At 40.2% G+C, this 13,379-nt stretch overlaps 1 protein-coding gene across 32 annotated transcripts in view; it reads left to right on the forward strand.

Annotated features, from left to right (window-relative positions):
- The window catches only part of R3HDM2 (R3H domain containing 2), a 160,066-nt gene that overhangs the window by 723 nt on the left and 145,964 nt on the right, over window positions 1-13,379 (forward strand). The gene's annotated exons all lie outside the window — the stretch shown is intronic.

Here is a 13,379-nt window from a genome sequence, read left to right on the forward strand (position 1 = left end):
CAGATCTTGGTGGTGCCCGAGTGTATTAGACGGACAGAGATTTGAGTTGGAACATACAAGGAGATGTTTCTGAAGCTTAAAAGTTGGGCCTACGCTTCGGTTGCAGCTAACTCTTGAGGCTTTGAAAACTCTTCTTGGTTTTGATTACCTCTGGAGCCCCAAATTGCAACATTTGTGACCATTAGCCTAGTAGCTCCACAGAGTATTTATTCATTCAAAATGAATTGTTCTTGGATAATGATGAAAAATGACCGAATAACAGTCCCAGAGGTTCATTAAACCAGAGACTGGTGTGGAAAAATTTAAATTCAGCTCTCAGTTGGATGGATGTCCTTTTATGTGTTTTTTTCCAAATAGACTTAATTAACATTGAGAAGCTTGAGCCCTGTGTTGTTGGTAGGCAGCATGGTGACTGGTGGAGGGAGGTGACAGGTTCCACCTAAGAACTTGCACAAATACCTAGCCTATTTTTTAAATTGTATTTTTGGATAGTCAGATTGACATTTGAATCAGCTGCTTGTGCTCCTCTTTCTTCTTAATGCTTCCCCCCTGCCCCCCGCCTCGTTTTATTCCTCTTATCTCCCCGCCCCGAGGAGTCTGGGGCATCAAGACTAAAATGGCTTAAATAGTGGTAGAAAGTGGTAGTCAATTCAGTTCACTTTTAGTTGTATTTTTCCTTCTCTTCGCATTTCTCCACAGGGCTGAGAGAACGGAGAACCTTTCTTGAGGGTCTGATGAACGCTCAGCAAAAGTTGTATTACTAATTTTCACTAACAGTTAATAATATTTTACAGTGTTATTTTTCAGTGTTTAAATTCCAGTTTAGTGTCCACTATATGATTTATACTGTAGATCTTCAGTTTTAAAACAAAATTTTAAAAATTTGCGCATGTAAGAATAGGATGCCTGATTTTTTTTAATCGAAAGGAGGCTGAAGAGATGGCTTCCTTCCTGTATCAGAATAAAACCCAGAGACCTTACAGTCGTCTTTAAAGTCCAAGATCTGTAGCAGCCTTACCTGCTGCCCCCTTCTTCTGCCCAGCAGCAAACACACTGGTCTCCTCACTGTTGCTTGAGCACTTTAGGCACATCTGCCTCAGCAGCTGTGCTGGTGAGCCTTCCTGGATCACCTTTTTCTATAAAGCTGCATAACCCTGTATCCTCACCTCCTTTAGGTCTTTGCTCAAAAGTCACTAACAGTGACATTTCCTAGACTATTGAAGTTGCAAAGCCCTTCCTCCACATACAGTTACATAACTTTCTATCCCACTTGGCTTTAATTTCCTCCTTACTCATCAACAGATAACGTACTATATATGTTTAGTCTCACCCTTTAGAAAATAAGCTGCATGAGGTTTAGATAATCTTCATCAGTTGCTGTATCCTCGGCTCTTAGCATAGCCCTTGACATGCAGCAGGTGCTCAACAAATTTATTGACTAACTACATAAAGAAGTTTTATTCTTGAACTCTCTCATTGTCATAAATGAGAGACATGAATTTCCACTAGGCTTTTATAAGCTATTTATTGGAAGAACTTGAGATTTTTTTTTCTGTCAGTTCTTGCCACGTTTCTGTTTTGACAGAAGTCTTGTGTTTTCAGGTCTTTGAGTGAAAGCACTTTGAAAGCAGAGAGAATGGAGCGTGGTGTCTTAGAGGAAGATTATCTCAGATCTCATGTGGTCAGAATTTTTACTGTTTCAGGCTCTTCCTGGAGGTTGGTTCACATCCTCGAAGAGACAGATATCACCATCCTTACCTCTTTGGCCTCAGAACTAAGTAGGCTGGTTCCACTTTGAATTTTTCAGTAGACTGAAAATGTTAATATTTATAGTCTGGGCTGTATGGGTTAGATTTTTTCCCCCCTCCTATTAATGTGGAGACAGTTGAGCTTGAAAACTTGTAAGAAAACCCTTCTCTAACAATGGTGGCGTGTTTGATTGTGGGGAACGTGTGATCCTTCTTTCCACAAACCCATTTTTGGGGTCATTTTTAGCAACTAAATTAAGTCTGAGGATAAAGGAGCAGGCCCCCTGAGTTCTGTGGATTTTCTGTCGTTTATTTTTTCCTTTCTTATTTCTTGATTGGTGCATTTGTTATCTTCATTGACCTCTGGCTAAAGTGGCCTGGATGAGATTTCTCTCTGGGGGCAGCCCTGGCCACTGTTTTTCAGCGTAGGAAGGTGAAAGGGGTGAGATAGTGCTTTTAACACTTTGTAAGAATGCTGGTTGCAAAGCTATTTTTGTTTAAATTTTAATCAGGACGTTGAAAGCTTCCAATCCTATGAGAGAATGGTTTGAGTTGGGGGTGGGAGTATGGGAGAATTGGGGATCATGTGTATATTGGATTGGGTCTGATACTGTTGTTATTAACGTAGAGAGGTATATTCTCGTTTTGTGAATACTTTCTGGTAAAATTTTGGCACATTGATAAAGGCTTCTACCACATTTGCTCCTTTTAAAATCCTTTGACAAAGTTTCTAGGAAGTCTGTCTCAGTACCTAGAGATACTCAAACATCTTACATTCTCACCTCTTAAGAGATAAATACTGTACTGAGTACTGATGTTTCAGTATAGGTAACGGTTTCTGAACGAGGCATTGCTTGTTCCTGTGCCAGGTCTCTTCATGAACTCGAGGAAAGCTTTTAGGAGAAAGCAAGTTTTGAGGAAGGGATAAAAGTGCTGCGTTTTCATTACATGGCTCCAGGAAGTACAGAGGAGAGAATTTTGTGAAATTCTGTGTGTGTGCAGACGGGTGTTGTTTTTATTTTTTCCCCTGTGTCTACTAGTGAGATGGGATAAAGGACTCTAAATGTCCCTCTGTGAAAGGTGCTGCCAACTTACAAGTAGGAAAAATAACTGGACTCATGGCTTGAATATGTGTGCATGAATACAGTTGGTGGGTCTAATTTTAGAGACCGTCTTCATACACAGTGGCTTTAGTATTTTCCTCCTGCTGTATCGTCTCACCCTCTGTAGAAAACATTCCACTTCATTGTCTTTTCTGGTTACCTTTTGTTCTTACTGTGGTTGCCACTTTGGTAAAGTAGCAGTTGTTCCATCTCTCTGATAAAGTTATTCTGTCTGTTCGTTCTTAAATTTGAGTTTATTTCTGAAAACAGATATAGATAGGAAAGATTTCTTAACCTAGATCTGTTTTAATTCCTTCTTGAGTTCCCTTAGATTTCCTTAGCATGTGTCTGTTTTCTCCAACTCTTAAAAAAATGGGTGTTGAAAGCCCTAATTACATGAATCTACAGTGCTTCCATTATTTTTACTTGGGCTGTATGAAAGGAAAGGTTCTGGGATGTTTTGTAAATCCAGGCACTTTTTGCTTTTCTGCAAGATCTCTTGTGAGTTGTTCAATCCAGTTGTTTGATTCTATATTGGGAAAACCGTTTCTGCTTTCTAGTTTTTGTTTAAATTAATTAATTCGTTAATTTGGGCTCATCGGGTCTTAGATGCATCATGCGGGATTTTTCAGTGTGGCACCCAGACACCAGTTGCGGTGAGCAGGCTTAGTTGCTCCAGCATCTGGGATCTTTGTGCCCCTGATCAGGGATCAAAACTTACATCCCCTGCATTGCTAGGCAGATTCTTAACCATTGGATCATCACAGAAGTCCTGTCAGCTTTCTAGTTTTGACAGTAAGTTTCCTGGAATGTTTTAAAAAAGAACTAATTAAATTGGGAACCCCAGGCTGGAGATGAGAGAGGATAAGGAGAAAAGGTAAAAAAAAAACAAAACACCCCAAAGCTCAGGCAGTCATGTCTCCAGTAGTCAAAACACTTCTGGTAATTAAAAAAAAACATTTTATTCTATCCCTCCTTAATTTGTATACCACAAGGGGAAAAAAAAAATCTTTTCAGTCTCTTTAACAGCTAGGAGATAATTTTTAGACCTTTCTGGGTATTTTCTTGGGGGAACAAAATGAAGCCAGTTGTTAAGTGTTCTTGTACGGTCTCTTCCCTGACCTAGACCAATGCACTAAAGGTGTTAGTGGTGGTCTGCAGCTGTGTTTGTTTTTCATTGAAGACTAAGACTCTTTTGCAGGCAAGTAAAAACTGTAGTTTTATACCCATACAATTACTTTGAGGTCCCAAAATATCTCAGCTTGAGTCCTTATCCTGTAGAGCTAGCTAGAAGTGTAAAGATAAATGAGGTAATCAGCAGGGTTTAAAATAATCAGTCCAGCCGTTAGGACTCTGTGCTTTCGCTGCTGAGGGCCTGCATTCAATCCCTGGTGGAGGAACTAAGATCCCACAAGCCTCATGGTGTGGCCAAAAAAATAAAAAAATAAAGCTCTGTAAGTTAAAAAAGAAACAGTTCAATTTCTTTTTTCTTTTTTAATTAATTTTTATTGGAGTATAGTTGATTTACATTGTTGTGTTTCTGCTATACAGCAGAGTGAACCAGTTATACATATATCCACTTTTTAAAAATTTTCCCCATATAGCTCATTACAGAGTTATTAATTAATTAAAAATTACTTATTTATTTTTGCCTGTGCTGGATCTTCATTGCTGTGCAGGCTTTTCTCTGGTTGCAGCAAATGGGGGCTACTCTCTAGTTGTGGTGCTCACACTTCTCATTGCAGTGGCTTCTCTTGCTGCGGAGCGGGGGCTCTAGGGTGGATGGGCGGGCTTCAATAGTTGTGGCACATGGCTCAATAGATTTTGTTTTTGAGTCTGTGCTCTGGAGGATAGGCTCAATAATTGTGGCACATGGGCTTAGTTCCTCTGTGGCAGGCATGTGGGATCGTCCCTGATCAGGGATCGAACCCGTGTCCCCTGCATTGACAGGTAGATTTTTTATCACTGAGCCACTAGGGATGCCTTTAATTAATTTTTATTAGAGTATAGTTGCTTTACAATGTTGTGTTAGCTGTATAGCAAAGTGAATCAGCTATGTATGCATGTGTGTCAAGTCACTTCAGTCGTGTCGGACTTTTTGTGACTCTATGGACTGTTACAGCCTGTCAGGTTTCTCTGTCCATGGGACTCTCCAGGTAAGAATTATGGAGTGGGTTGCCATGTCCTCCTCCAGGGGCTCTTCATCCCAGGGATCGAAACTGTGTTTCTTGTATCTCCTGCTGCTGCTGCTGCTGCTGCTAGTTACCACTATTTACCACTAGTGCTGCCTGGGAAGCCTGAATCAGCTATACATACACATATATCTCCTCTTTTTTGGATTTCCTTCCCATTTAGGTCACCACAGAGCATTGAGTAGAGTTCCCTGTGCTATATAGTAGTTTCTCATTAGTTGTCTATTTTTTACAGAGTATCAATAGTGTATATATGCCGATCCCAATCTCCCAGTTCATCCCACCCCTGAAATACTCTGAAACCCAAATTTCAGAATATTGATTCCTTGTGCTACTGTTGTGTTGTTGTGTAGTTGCTAAGTCATGTCCAACTCTTCGGTGACCGATGGACTGTAGCCTGCCAGGCCCTTTTGTCCTTGGAATTTCCCAGGCAAGAATACTGGAGTAGGTTGATATTTCCTTCTCCAGGGCATCTTTACCACCCAGGGATCTAACCTGTGTCTCCTGCATTAGCAGGCGGATTCTTTTACTAATGAGCCACCTGGGAGGCCCAGATTCTTATTAGTTATTTGTTTTATATGTAGTTATGTGAATATGTCAATCCCAGTTTCCTGATTATTCCTCACCCCCTACCCCTTTGGTAACTATAAGTTTGTTTTCTATGTTCATGACTTTGTTTTGTAAATAAGTTCATTTGTATCATTAAAAAAAAATTCTACATATAAGCAATATCATATAATATTTGTCTTTATCTGACTTAGTTAATTCAGTGTGGTAATCTCTAGCTCTGTCCTTGTTGCTGCAAATGCTACTATTTCGTTCCTTTTTAAGGCTGAATAATATTCCACTATATAATGGATCTTCCCTGGTGGCTCAGACGGTAAAGCGTCTGCCTACAATGCGGGAGACCTGGGTTCAATCCCTGGGTCCGGAACATCACCTGGAGAAGCAAATGGCAACCCAGTCTAGTATTCTTGCCTGGAAAATCCCATGGATGGAGGAACCTGGTTAGGCTGCAGTCCATGGGGTTGCAGAGTTGGACACGACCGAGTGACTTCACTCACTCACTCATATATGTATATGTATATGTATATGTATATGTATATGTATATGTGTCATGTCTTCTTTATTCCTCTGTTTATGGACATTTAGGTTGCTTCCATGTCCTGGCTATTGTAAATAGTGCTGCACTGAACATTGGGATGCAGGTATCTTTTTGAATTATGGTGTTCTCCGGGTTTATACCTAGGAGTAGGACTGCTGGGTCATGTGGTAGTTCTGTTTTTACTTTTTTAAGGAACCTACATACTGTTCGTGGGGCTTCCCTGGAGAAGAATCCGCCTCCAGGGCTCAGTGGTAAAGAATTGGCCCGCCAGTGCAGGAGATGCAGGTTTGATCCCTGGGTGGGGAAGATGCCCTGGAGAAGGAAATGGCAACTGACTTGAGTATTCTTTCCTGGGAAATCCCATGGACAGAGGAACCTGGCACGCTACAGCTCATGGAGTTGCAGAGTTGGACATGACTTAGTGACTAAACAACAAACAATACTGTTCACCATAGTGGCTGTACCATTTTACATTCCCGCCAACAGTGTGGGAGGGTTTTCTTTTCTCCATACCCTCTCTAGCGTTTATTATTTGTAGGTTTTTTGATGATGGCCTTTTGACCAGTGTGAGGTGATACGTCGTTGTAGTTTTGATTGCCTTTCTGTAGTAAGGCAAATGTTGAGGATATTGAGGATGTTTTCATGTGCTTACTGGCCCTCTGTATGTCTTATTTGGAGAAATATCTGTTTAGATCTTCCACCCATTTTTTGATTGATTTTTTTTTTTAATTGGGCTTCATGAGCTGCTTATATATATTTGGAGCTTAATCCCTTGTCTGTTGCTTCATTTGCAAATACTTTCTTCCATTCTGAGGGTTGCCATTTTGTTTATGATTTCCTTTGCTGTGCAAAAACTTTAATAAAATAACTTAGTTTATTTCTAATTGGTATTTTTGATTGTGCATCTGTGAGGCAGTGGGAAAAGAAGGAAAAAACTGACTTGCAGACCAGTCAAGTTCTCACTTGATCTTTTGGAGGTAATGTTTTTTGATAATATTTATATATCTGTTTTTGGCTGTGCTGGGTCTTCGTTGCTGTGTGGGCTTTTCTCTAGTTACAGCCAGTGGGGCCTACTCTTTGTTGTGGTGCGGAAGCTTCTCATTTCAATGACTTCTCGGTCTCTAGGGCATGCGGACTTCAGTAGTTGTGGTTCCTGGGCTTAGTTGCTCTGCAGCATGTGGGATCTTCCTGTACCAGGGATCAAACCATGTCTCCCCTTGGCAGGTGGATTCTAACACTGAGCCACCAGGGAAGCCCTGGAGGTAATATTTTTAAGTTAATTTTTATTGGAGTATATTTGTTTTGCAATGTTGTGTTTCTCCTGTATAGTGAAGTTAATCAGTTACACACACACACACACACACACACACACACACACACACACACACATACATATTTATATGTATATCCCACCCTTTTTAGATTTCCTTCCTGTTTAGGTCACCACAGAGCTCTGAATAGAGTTCCCTGTGCTATACAGTAGGTTCTGATTAGTTTTCTGTTTTATATATAGTAGTATATATATATATGTCAATCCCAACCTCCCAATTCATCCCATCCAGCCCCTTCCCCTTTGATATCCGTAAGTTTTTTTCTCTACATCTGTATTTCTGCTTTGCAAATGAGTTCATCTGTACCATTTTTCTAGATTCCACATAAAAGCATTAATATACGGTATTTGTTTTTCTGTTTGACTTAACTCCACTCAGCATGATGATCTCTTAAGTCTTTCTATGTTGCTGCAAATGCACTGTTTCGTTCCTTTTCATGACTGAATAATATTCCACTGTATATATATTTCACATGTTCTTTATCCATTCCTCTGTTAATGGACATTTAGGCTGCTTCCATGTCCTGGCTATTATAAGTAGTGCTGCAGTGAATGTTGGGATGTATGTATCTTTTTCTGTGTGTGGGGGAATATAATTGCTTTACAATGTTATGTCAGTTTCTGCTGTACAACAAAGTGAATTAGCTGTTTGTATACATATATCCCCTCCCTCTTGAACCTCTTTCTCTCCCATCCCACTCCTTCCTTCCACCGCTGTAGATCGTCACAGAGGACCAAGCTGAGCTTGCTTGTTATACTGCAACTTCCCACTAGCTATTTTACACACATTAATGTGTGTGTATATATTATATATTATGTAGATTATTACATATACATATGTACATTATATACATTATGTACAGTGTATATATGTCAGTCCTACACTGCAGTTTGTCTTAACCTTCAGCTCCTTCCCCATGTGTCCATAGTCTGTTCTCTACATCTTTGTCTTTAATCCTGCCTTGCAAACAAGCTTATCTTTCTAGATTCCATACATATGAATTAATATACGATACTTGTTTTTCTAACTTACTTCACTCTGTATGACAGACTCTTGGTCCACCCACATCACTGCAAATGACCTAGTTTCACTATTTTTTATGGCTAATAGTTCATTGTATATATGTACCACATTTTTGTCCATTCATCTGTCAATGGATATTTAGGTTGCTTCTGTGCTCTGGCTATTATAAATAGTGCTGCAGTGAACATTGGGGTACATGTGTCTTTTTGAATTATGGCTATTATGGTTTTCTCAGGGTATATGCATAGTAGTGGGATTGCTGGTTCATGTATTATTTCTGTCTTTAGGGTTTTTTTTAATATTTATTTATTGTTGTGCTAGGTCTTTGTTGCTGTGTGTGGACTTTCTCTAGTTGGGGAGAATGGGAACTGCTCTCTAGTTGTGATGCATGGGCTTCTCATTGCAGCGGCTCCTCTTGTTGTGGGGCACAGGCTCTAGGCATGTGGGCTTCAGTAGCTGCACCTCACAGGCTCAGTAGCTATGGCGCGCTACTCTGCCGAGGCACGTAGGGCCTTCTTGGACCAGGGATCAAACCTATGTCCCCTGCGTTGGCAGGCAGATTCTTAACCTGGACCATCAGGAAAGTCCCTCTTTTTAGCTTTTTGAGGAACCTCCATACTGTTCTCCATTGTGGCTGTACCAATTTACACTTCCACCAACAGTTTAGGAGGGTTTTCTTTTCTCCACACCATCTTTAGCATTTATTGTTTGTAGATTTTTTTCTTTCTTTCTTTCTTTTTTTTTTTAAATTTTATTTGTGTGTGTGTGTGTGTGTGTGTGTTTATTTTTAGATTTTTTGATGATGGCCATTTTGGAGGTAATTTTGCTCCCACTGCTAGTTTTCTATATAATTCTCGTCTAGTGTACAGCATAGAGGTAAACTTTTAACTTAATTATTAAGTAGTTTCCTTTGCCACTTGATTCATTATCTACCTTATGTGATGTTTTTTGTGTGTTTCATGTTGATAACAACATTTGTGCTGCAGTGTTTATTACTAATAATGATCAAAACCATGTTTCATATCTGCAAAGCATTTTCTTTTTCCTAAAAGCTCATCAAACCTTAAAGTGGTCAACATTCATATTAAAAGATAGATTTTCCAAGGATGCAGTTCATGTTTTTATGGGGGCAGTGTTTTTGTTGCATGTGCCAGTTGCAAGGACTTCTATCAGTTTTTAAGACTTTGCATGGTTTTGACACGTGGGCAACACTGTGGGTGTTCTTTATGCCTTGGAGAAGAGTGGCTCAGACTTCTGTAAGCTTTCTAACAGAACGAGGAGGGAAGTAATCAAGGCAGTGACAGCTCATACTTAATAAGTGATATATTTGAAATATAGTTTTATTCCTATGCTCACAAATTATGTTGTCTCCTTTGTGATTCTGTGGGAAAAGGGAAAAAGATCTAGGACAGTAACCAGCTGCTAACTAGCAGGAAGCAGTGTGCTGTGACTGTGTAGAAGGCGAACGGTCACTTAGTGTTTCTAAACTATTGGTGGAGCTGCTCCCAGCAGCCATCAACATCAGTGGGAAGAATATGGTGGACCTTGTTAGTTTAATGGATTTCTTTTCATACTGGAGCATTTGTCACTTTTGACCCTTCTCTTTCGTAAAATGTTTCAGTGATACTACTTTCTTTTCCACTTGCATTCCTGGCCCTTTGTCCCCTCCTCATCCCTTAAATATGTATTTTCCTTAAGGTTACTATTGTATTCTCTCTCTTTACCTCTGTTTCTTAAACCTTAATGGCATAGCATCTCTTGGAGAATTTAAGAATGTGACTTACAGAAGCCTTCATGATCTCACCACTGCCAACTGCTGTGACTTACCTTGTGCCTCATTTCCCTGTTCTTACTATTCTTTCATTACAGTTCTGTTTTATTTGCTCCATAGCACTTACCACTATCTTAGTTATCTTGTTTGTTTTCTTGTCTATAGTCTGGCCATAGCCAAAACCTCAAACCTATAAGTACAGGGGTCTTGTTTATTTCATAGTTGCTGTATTCTTCATGCCTAGAATGGTCTTTGAGCACACGTTTTTGGAATGAATGAATTAGTGAATGGGTGAAACATGGGTTCCTGGGCTTATGCCCAGGGATTTTGACTTAATAGGCTTGGGATGGAGCCCAGGAATTTGTGTATTAACAAACATTCCAGGTATTTGTGATGTCTCTGGTCAGCTGTCTTGGATAACATTTAGAAGAATATTGTTCTACATAGTTTGTTACATATCCACCCTGGTAGCTTCACTTGGCATCTTTTATAAGCTGGCAATTTGTAATTCTCTGTGTCCAGTTTTGATCTTTTACCTGAGCTGCTGCTGCTAAGTTGCTTCAGTCGTGTCGGACTCTGTGTGACCCCATAGATGGCAGCCCGCCAGGCTCCCCCGTCCCTGGGATTCTCCAGGCAAGAACACTGGAAGAGGTTGCCATTTCCTTCTCCATTTACCTGAGCACTAGGCTTATTTATTCAGTGATCTCTTGAACATCTCCATATGACTGCCACACAGCATCTCAGACTCAATATGACCAAAGCATAAATGAATTCTTTTTTCTTTGAATTATACTACCTAGTTATGTAAGCTGGAAACCTGGATATCATACTTTAGTCATTGTTACTCTTTGATATTAAGTAATCATGCAGTTAGGTACCCTCACACACACACACACACACACACACACACACACAATTGGGATTGTGGAGTCTTAGCCACTGGATTACCAGGGAAGTCCATATACACACACATTAAAATCTAGCTTGTTTTATCTCACCTACCTTATATTTTGCTCCTTTTCCCTTTGCTTTCAGGGTTAGGCTTCAGCTACAGATGAATTACTTGTTCTTTTACTTTCCCTGTTCTAACACCTTGCCACCCTTGGGTACACCATTGTTTCAACAGGACACCTCTGCACCCCAAAACAACAGATGCCCTCCTTGGCTTAGGTGTAATGTTCTGGAACCCTTGAGGGCATCCCAGACTTCTCATTTTGTCTGCCTTTTTTGAACCAGTTTTCACAAATCTGGATTCCTCTTTGTCTTTAGTTTACCATATTTCCCTCTGTACATTCCATTCTGAGTTTCCTGCTCACAGTGAAGTTAAATTTTCTAGAATCGTCATTTCTCTAGTGCCAAAAGAGCTCTCTAGAGCGTGTGATTTTTGTCTTATTCCTTTACTAGGTGTAAAGGAGAAGAGAAGAGAAGAAAAATAATTAGATAATTTGAGGTACATGTTGTAGAGGTCTGTTGTCTCGATTGTGATTTGGCCAGTTTTTTGTTTTTTTGGCTGTGCCACGTGGGATCTTAGTTCTCCAACCAGAGGTTGCATTGAACCTGTGCTCTTGCAGTGGAAGCACATGGTGCGGTGGTGGCATTAGCGCTTTTCAGTGCATCTCATTGATTTGCTGAGCATGTTTTTCAGATGTAATGGTTTTTGCTGGATTCAGAAAGCAGTCGTGAATCAGACTGGCAGCAGACCCCCAAACAGTGACCGAGACCTTTTTTTGGTGCAAGTTTGGCTTTGGGAAGTGCTTTGCAGCTTCTCGGTCCTCCCACTGAGCTGGTCATCACTGATCATTGTATACAGTCCACTTTTTGTTGCCCGTCACAATTTGATCGAGAAATGGTTCATCATTGTTGCATAGACTACAAGAAGATGACACTTCAAAAGGACGCTTTTTTGATTTTCAGTCAGCTTTTGAGGCACTCACTTATCAAGCTTTTTTACCTGTCCAGTTTGCTTCAAATGCTGAATGAATGGTCGACATTGAGTTCTTTGGCAACTTCTCGTGTAGTTATAAGAGGATTAGCTTTGATGATTGCTCTCAGTTGGTCATTGTCAACTTCCAGTGGCAGGCACAGTGCTCCTCATCTTCAAAGCTCTCTTCTCCTTTGCAAAACTTCTTGAACCACCACTGCACTATGTGTTCATTAGTAGTTCCTGAGCCAAACGCGTTGTTGATGTTGCAAGTTGTCTCTGCTACTTTCCAAAACATTTTGAACTCGAATAAGGAAATCACTCAAATTTGTTTTTGTCTAACATATGCTTAGTCTAAAATAAGTATAAAATAAATGGCAAGTAATAAGTCATTAGCAAAAAAACATAAAGCAAGAAATGCATAACATAACCACATTTATTTAAGAATGTATTCCAATATCAAACGGCAAAGTTCAACCGTGCAAAACCACAATTACTACTGTACCAACCTAATATTTAAGCATTAGATGAGTTACTATTGTTAAAACAATCCCCTACTCCACGTTAGATAAGAGTTTCCTTCATTGCATGTAGACAAAGCGGGCTATAGGCAGGATAAACACATACTAGTCTAATATATCGGAGAAGGCAGTGGCACCCCACTCCAGTACTCTTGCCTGGAAAATCTCATGGACAGAGGAGCCTGGTGGGCTGCCGTCTATGGGGTCGCACAGTTGGACACGACTGAAGCGCCTTAGCAGCAGCAGCAGTAGCAGCAGCAGTCTAATATATCACTGTGTCCTGTGAAACCTAGTCAGCATTAGTGGATTTTTACTAACAAATGAACCCTCTTTCAGATTCATGACACACACACACACACACGCTTTTTTCACAGATAAATTTGGTCATATATTGCTGCTGCTGATGCTAAGTCGCTTCAGTCATGTCTGACTCTGTGCAACCCCATGGACTGCAACCCACCAGACTCCTCTGTCCATGGGATTGTCCAGGCAAGAGTACTGGAGTGGGTTGCCATTGCCCTCTCCGGCTCAATATGACCAGTGAGTAAAATAAGACATCTCTTTATGAATGTCTTTTTACATTATAATTAGCTTTCTCTCCCAACATTTATCATAAAATTTTCAAGCATACTGAAGAGTTGAAAGAATTTTACAGTTAATGTCC

Source organism: Bos taurus, chromosome 5 (genome assembly GCF_002263795.3).
Source record: "Bos taurus isolate L1 Dominette 01449 registration number 42190680 breed Hereford chromosome 5, ARS-UCD2.0, whole genome shotgun sequence".
Taxonomy (NCBI): domain Eukaryota; kingdom Metazoa; phylum Chordata; class Mammalia; order Artiodactyla; family Bovidae; genus Bos; species Bos taurus.